At 50.9% G+C, this 7,357-nt stretch overlaps 1 long non-coding RNA gene across 1 annotated transcript in view; it reads right to left on the minus strand.

Moving 5' to 3' along the window:
• Positions 1-6,478: 6,478 nt before the first annotated feature.
• LOC106817005 overlaps positions 6,479-7,357 on the minus strand; it is a 2,998-nt gene continuing 2,119 nt past the window's right edge. Inside the window, exon 3 of the long non-coding RNA XR_001394979.1 lies at positions 6,479-6,646. This is a non-coding gene — a long non-coding RNA (uncharacterized LOC106817005). The remainder of the gene's footprint in view (positions 6,647-7,357) is intronic.

Consider the following 7,357-nt stretch of genomic DNA (forward strand, 5'->3'; position numbering starts at 1 on the left):
TGCTGCTGCTGTGTGGTACTGCTGCTGCTGCTGCTGCTGCTGCTACTACTGCTGCTGCTGCCGCTACTGCTGTTGCTAGTACTGCCTCTGTTCCTGTTGCTGCTGCTGCTAGTGCTGCTGCCGCTGCTGCTGATGTTACTGCTACTACTCTTACTGACAATACATGCTAACTTGGCAGGGCTAGAAAACTCATAATCACGTTTCAAAACTATTTATGCATAATTATTTATAACAAATCTACTTATCCTGCGTATTTGCCTCACGAGCCCCACGGGAGCATACATTTCCTTTCCCTGGGAGAATGCCAAGTCGCTATTCTTACAAACAATGTCCAATTTGAGAACGACACGAACGCGGTGATGAGTTGAATTTGTCATTTTCATTGTCGGCACGTCTGAATTGCACGCGCGAGTACACCTGTACGCGGGGACAGGCGAATAATGAATGTCATGTAGTCCGCTGAGAGGTGTACATCAGGCGAGCGAGCACGCGCACAAACACGCACGCACGCACGCACGCATGCACGCGCACACACACACGCACACGCGCGTGTCTGCTCGCACGCACGCACGCACCTCCGCCCTCCCGCCCGCACGCACGCACGCACGCACCTCCGCCCTCCCGCCCGCACGCACGCTCGCACGCACACCCGCACGCACGCAAGCTCCCGCCAAGCTGCAGGATGTATATTGCTTGACCAACAGGATGTTCGCATTTTGTGAGCATTTGTCGTTCGTTTCTCCGGCGGTTAATGTTAGCCGCATTTCTCGCGCAATCTTGTTGCCGTTAGACCGGCTTCCGTTTAGAATAGAAACTCGCCCGAGAGAGAGAACGGGAGGGAAAGAGTGAACGAGAGAGAGAAGGGGAGAGAGAGAGAGGGGGGGGAGAGAGTAAACGAGGGAGGGAGAGAGAAAGTGCAGCAGCAGCAGGAGCCCCCACCACGACCACTTTAACCCCCACCCCTACCACCATCAACACGCGAACTCCGTAAACAAATAACCTCAGCGGTATCATTACGTGTGCACATACACCCGTATATATATATATATATATATATATATGAGGAGCAGTATGGCTGGGGTATAGGGGCAGTATGGCTGGGGAGGGGGTAGTATGGCGCTATTAGTAATGGGGGCAGTATGGCTGGGGGAGGGGGCAGTATGGCTGGGGTGTGAGGGCAGTATGGCTGGGGGAGGGGCGAGTAGGTGGGGTGTGAGGGCAGTATGGCTGGGGGAGGGGCAGTATGGCTGGGGGTAGTGAGGGCAGTATGGCTGGGGTGTGAGGGCAGTATGGCTGGGGCAGTATGGCTGGGGTGTGAGGGCAGTATGGCTGGGGTGTGAGGGCAGTATGGCGTTGAATCTGGGTGTGAGGCGCGTATGGCTGTGGGCCAGTATGGCTGGGGTGTGAGGGCAGTATGGCTGGGGTGTGAGGGCAGTATGGCTGGGGTGTGAGGGCAGTATGGCTGGGGTGTGAGGGCAGTATGGCTGGGTGTACGCGGGTTGCGGTGAGGGCAGTATGGCTGGGGTGTGAGGGCAGTATGGCGCTGGGGTGTGAGGGGCAGTAATGGCGGCGGGGTGTGAGGGAGTGATGGGCTGCGGGTGTGAGGGCAGTATTGGCTGGGGTGTGAGGGCAGTATGGCTGGGCGTAGAGAAGATGGCTGGGCAGTATGGCTGGGGCTAGGCAGATCTCNACACACATACATACATACACACCAAGAGTGTTATTATGGACTCTCGATACATACATACATACATACATACAGCTGACTCAGCATTTCGCGTGAGAGTGAGATTACGCGGTATCTACGTCTCTCCGATTAACAGAGTATTACACTGTGACAACAAGTACGACCAGTACAAACAGTACAACCGCAAGGTCGACGTCCCCACCCCCCTCACCGGCGGGGGGAGGGGGGCAGGAATGCCATGATCCCGTGGTCTTTATTCTCTATCTCCTCCCACCCCCATCACCGGTGGAGGGAGGGGAAGGCAGGAATGCCATGACGGTAAGGTTCTCCCTCCCCCCATCACCATCACTGGGGCGAGGGGAGGGGGCAGGAATGCCATGACCCTGAGGTCTTCATTCTCTATCTACCCCCACCCCATCACTGGTGGGAAGAGGGAGGAATTCAAACGACCCCCCCCCTCATCACCGGCAAGAGGGGAGGGCGGCAGAATATCAAAAAAAGTTGCGTAACAGCGCTTTCTATTTTTCAAGGTCGACACTCGGTTCGGTCCTCCGATGCAAACGTCGAGACTTCAAACTTCAAAGTATTGTTTGTGTCGAACGCGCGCAGCGGGATTTAGCAGCCGAAATACGAGCCAATCTCGACCGTGGCGCACTCGCGGCCTGTTTGCGATTCGAAATGGACTCAATGCCGTCGCCGCAAATGGAGTGGACCCGTTTACGATCCGTGTAAAGCTCGATGACGTTTTTATTATTGTATCGTAGCGACTGGAACGATTTTCGAAGTGCCCAGCTTCCGTTTGGGTGGAGGGTGGGGGGGGGAGGGCCGACGTTCAAAGCGTGCAAACGTTTCTGGATCGCAGAAAAAATGTTTCCAGAATCGAATCGCGGTGAACATTTCTCTGTGTTCCAACGACATATATGATAGAACTGCTGACTGCTGACAGAGAATTGACAATTTTACCGATTGAGGCTTAAGTTATAAGCAACCTTTTGTTATTCACCTTTCAACACCGATTTTAAACAGATACAGGTAAAAAAAAAACTGTTAAAACTCCCAGTCAATGCAAATTACAAATCATACAAATTGTGGAACAATCCATTCCAAAATGTACAATCCATTGTAGAAAACACATGCTCACAAAACAATGATAACCAACTAGCTAAACCTGGCACATTGTCAATTCAAAATTTTGAATTTTCAGATCGAACGTTGACTCCAAAAGATAATCCTCAGGGGTTAACATAGTTACAAATCGATCATTATTCTTCTGCTGATTGTGACAATTTCTTCACTCCCTGATAACATCTCAGCTCGTGGAATTGTTGACGACTACCCGATTAGAATTTACCGACGAACCCCCTGCATCAGCATTCACCTCTACAGAACAAACACCTCTCTATAAGGGTCAGTTGGCCAGCCTTTCCCTTGAGCAGCAGTTAAAAAGACGCCCCTTTCCCTACAGAACAAACACCTGCCTATAAGGGGCAATTGACATTTCCCTCGTGCGGACTGGGGTGTGAGGCAGGTCTTGCATTAATCGGAGCCAGTGTGGCCCTGGGGCAAGCTGGCTGTGACACTAGCAAGCACCAGAATGAACAACCTTATTAGATTAGGCGAACGCGCGCGGCAGAATTAGCTTAGCCTTCATTGAGGATGCTTGCTAGCGAATCAGTCGCATTTACGAAGGCTTAAGCGCCGTATCATTTTCCAACTCCCTCTCCACTCGCATCTTCCCCCCCCCCATATATATCGATTCCCTAAAGCAAAATCAATGCCCTCGGACGACCGTCGGTCGCTCGATTATGAAGTCCTTTGGGGGGATTTAGTTCCGAGATTGAGCCGCTAGCGCCATCTGCTGGACGATATTTGTGGTAATTTGAATTAGAAATCGCCGGAAGAGCTGGCGTGTGTTGATAACCGAATCTTGCACAGCGTTCACACAACGGCGCGCAATACTGCCGGAAAAATATTTCGTTTCTATCAGAAAAATGATCAGCCTATTGACACGGCACGTCTAAAGTCCGTACGCGTATATTTTTTGATTGTTTCGCTCGTACGATTCTATAATCACCATATATAAATAATATATATGTATATATGTAATAATCGTAATAGTTTCATTCATACGTAATCACTTCAACTTCCAATCTGCATTAATAACACTCACACACACAGAAAAATATTCGGATGTGACTTTTGCACGTTTCCTCGAAAATTGCGAATTTCCTGCTACCTGCAATATCAAAGGTGATTCATCAAACGTGATTCTCGCGTACGCACATTCGACGCGCGTGTATATGTATATATGTATATATATATATATATATATATGTACAGGCGTGCGAGCAACGTAGAGTTCATCTAATCGGTCACACACGCGCGCGCACACACACGCACGCACGCACGCACGCACGCACGCACGCACACACACACGCGGACACACACACACACGCACGCACGCACGCACACACACACGCACGCACGCACGTACGCACGCACACACGTACACACACACACACGCACGCACACACACACACACGCACGCACACACGCACCCCGCAATATCTCGCCTGCTAGCAAGAACAGCCGATCGCGGGCCACACACATACATACATACACACCAAGAGTGTTATTATGGACTCTCGATACATACATACATACAGCTGACTCAGCATTTCGCGTGAGAGAGAGATTACGCGGTATCTACGTCTCTCCGATTAACAGAGTATTACACTGTGACAACAAGTACGACCAGTACAAACAGTACAACCGCAAGGTCGGCGTCCCCTCCCCCCATCACCGGCGGGGGAGGGGGCGAGGAATGCCATGATCCTGAGGTCTTTATTCTCTATCTCCCCCACCCCCCTCACCGGCAGCGGAGGGGAAGGCAGGAATGCCATGACGGTAAGGTTCTCCCTCCCCCCATCACCATCACCGGGGCGAGGAGAAAGGGCAGGAATGCCATGACCCTGAGGTCTTCATTCTCTATCTACCCCCACCCCATCACTGGTGGGAAGAGGGAGGAATTCAAACGACCCCCCCCCTCATCACCGGCAAGAGGGGAGGGCGGCAGAATATCAAAAAAAGTTGCGTAACAGCGCTTTCTATTTTTCAAGGTCGACACTCGGTTCGGTCCTCCGATGCAAACGTCGAGACTTCAAACTTCAAAGTATCGTTTGTGTCGAACGCGCGCAGCGGGATTTAGCAGCCGAAACACGAGCCAATCTCGGCCGTGGCGCACTCGCGGCCTGTTTGCGATTCGAAATGGACTCAATGCCGTCGCCGCAAATGGAGTGGACCCGTTTACGATCCGTGTAAAGCTCGATGACGTTTTTATTATTGTATCGTAGCGACTGGAACGATTTTCGAAGTGCCCAGCTTCCGTTTGGGTGGAGGGTGGGGGGGGAGGGCCGACGTTCAAAGCGTGCAAACGTTTCTGGATCGCAGAAAAAATGTTTCCAGAATCGAATCGCGGTGAACATTTCTCTGTGTTCCAACGACATATATGATAGAACTGCTGACTGCTGACAGAGAATTGACAATTTTACCGATTGAGGCTTAAGTTATAAGCAACCTTTTGTTATTCACCTTTCAACACCGATTTTAAACAGATACAGGTAAAAAAAAAACTGTTAAAACTCCCAGTCAATGCAAATTACAAATGATACAAATTGTGGAACAATCCATTCCAAAATGTACAATCCATTGTGGAAAACACATGCTCACAAAACAATGATAACCAAAGTTCTAGCTAAACCTGGCACATTGTCAATTCAAAATTTTGAATTTTCAGATCGAACGTTGACTCCAAAAGATAATCCTCAGGGGTTAACATAGTTACAAATCTATCATTATTCTTCTGCTGATTGTGACAGATTTCTTCACTCCCTGCTAACATCTCAGCTCGTGGAATTGTTGACGACTACCCGATTAGAATTTACCGACGAACCCCCTGCATCAGCATTCACCTCTACAGAACAAACACCTCTCTATAAGGGTCAGTTGGCCGGCCTTTCCCTTGAGCAGCAGTTAAAAAGACGCCCGTTCCCTACAGAACAAACACCTGCCTATAAAGGGCAATTGACATTTCCCTCGAGCAGCACTCAAAAACATAACCCCCCCCCCCTAAAAAACAAACACCTGTATATAAAGGCCATTTTCCGCACACTTTCCACGGACGACCCTTACGTACAGGTCCGGCCACGCAACGCGGATCGACGAATCTTGCACCCCGCATCCCATCGCCCTTACGGTGACCTTGATTGTACCTTATTGGTTATTGGTTACCATTACCTCGACTAGCGATCATTACCTTGACTAGCGGTCATTACCTTGACTAGCGGTCATTACCTTGACTAGCGGTCATTACCTTGACTAGCGGTCATTACCTCGACTAGCGGTCATCACCTTGACTAGCGGTCATTACCTCGACTAGCGGTCATTACCTTGAGAGTGTCGAAGAATTCGGCCGGCTCCGCGAGCACGCGCACCTGGGATCCGTGCACGGCGAAACACGGCGCCTCCTCCGCCAGGTAAGAGAACGTGTTCAACGCCGAGGACGGGCGACCGGTCCTCCCCATCCTCACCTCCCCGTCGCCGTCGTCCGTCCGTCCGACGCCGTCCGACGAGCGGTCGTCGCTGCAGACGCCCGCGGAGTCGTCGTCGCACATGTCGCCGGTTCGCCCGACCTCGCGCGCGGGGCCGAACAAGTGAGCAGCACCACCACCGTCGGCGTTGTCGTCTCGCCGGAGTTCGCACGGCGCGCCGGCGTCGCCGCGGTTACGAGTCTCCGTCGTCACGTCTGCGCGGCGGGGTTTCTCGCTAGGAGGGGGGAGTTTCTCGAGCGGGGCGTCGTTTAACTGCGCGGTGCAGTCGCAGTGTGGTCGTACGGCGGCGCACTGGCACGCGCCTCGCTGCGCGTGGACGGATCGCAGCACTGAGTGACCGGCAAGTAGTCTGCAAACGGAAGGTTGGGACGTTAGAATCGCTTTTTTTGCGAAGCTCGGGCCATCCTTAAAAAATAATATGTTTGCTGTCCTCCGACACCGGACCCACGAAAATAGCCGCGACCCAGTTTTTTTGGACATTTTGGGTTCCATTTTTTTTTTTACATTCCTTATAGTTAAGACTGAAACACAAAGCATGTGTGGGAAACATGAGGACAGACTTAAAATAACTATTATGCCTCACAAAAAAAGACCTACCTACCTACCCACTAAAAAAATCATGGGTCGGGGGACAGCAAACATAGAATTTTTTAAGGATGGCCTCGGAAAGTTTGCGAGGGAGCGTGCGCGCCGACGACGCGATCGGGTCGGACAGTAGAGTGCAAACAGAGATGAACACTGAAGAACACTGCAGTACACAGAAGAACACTGAAGAACACTGAAGAACACAGAAGAACACAGAACACTGCAAACAAAGAAAAACACTGAAGAACACTGCAGTACACAGAAGAACACTGAAGAACACTGCAGAACACAGAAGAACACTGAAGAACACAGAAGAACACTGAAGAACACAGAAGAACACTGAAGAACACAGAACACTGAAGAACACAGAAAAACACTGCAGAACACAGAAGAACACTGAAGAACACAGAAGAACACTGAAGAACACAGAACACTGAAGAACACAGAAAAACACTGCAGAACACAGAAGAACACT

The sequence above is a fragment of the Priapulus caudatus genome, unplaced genomic scaffold (assembly GCF_000485595.1).
Source record: "Priapulus caudatus unplaced genomic scaffold, Priapulus_caudatus-5.0.1 Scaffold1559, whole genome shotgun sequence".
NCBI lineage: Eukaryota > Metazoa > Priapulida > Priapulimorpha > Priapulimorphida > Priapulidae > Priapulus > Priapulus caudatus.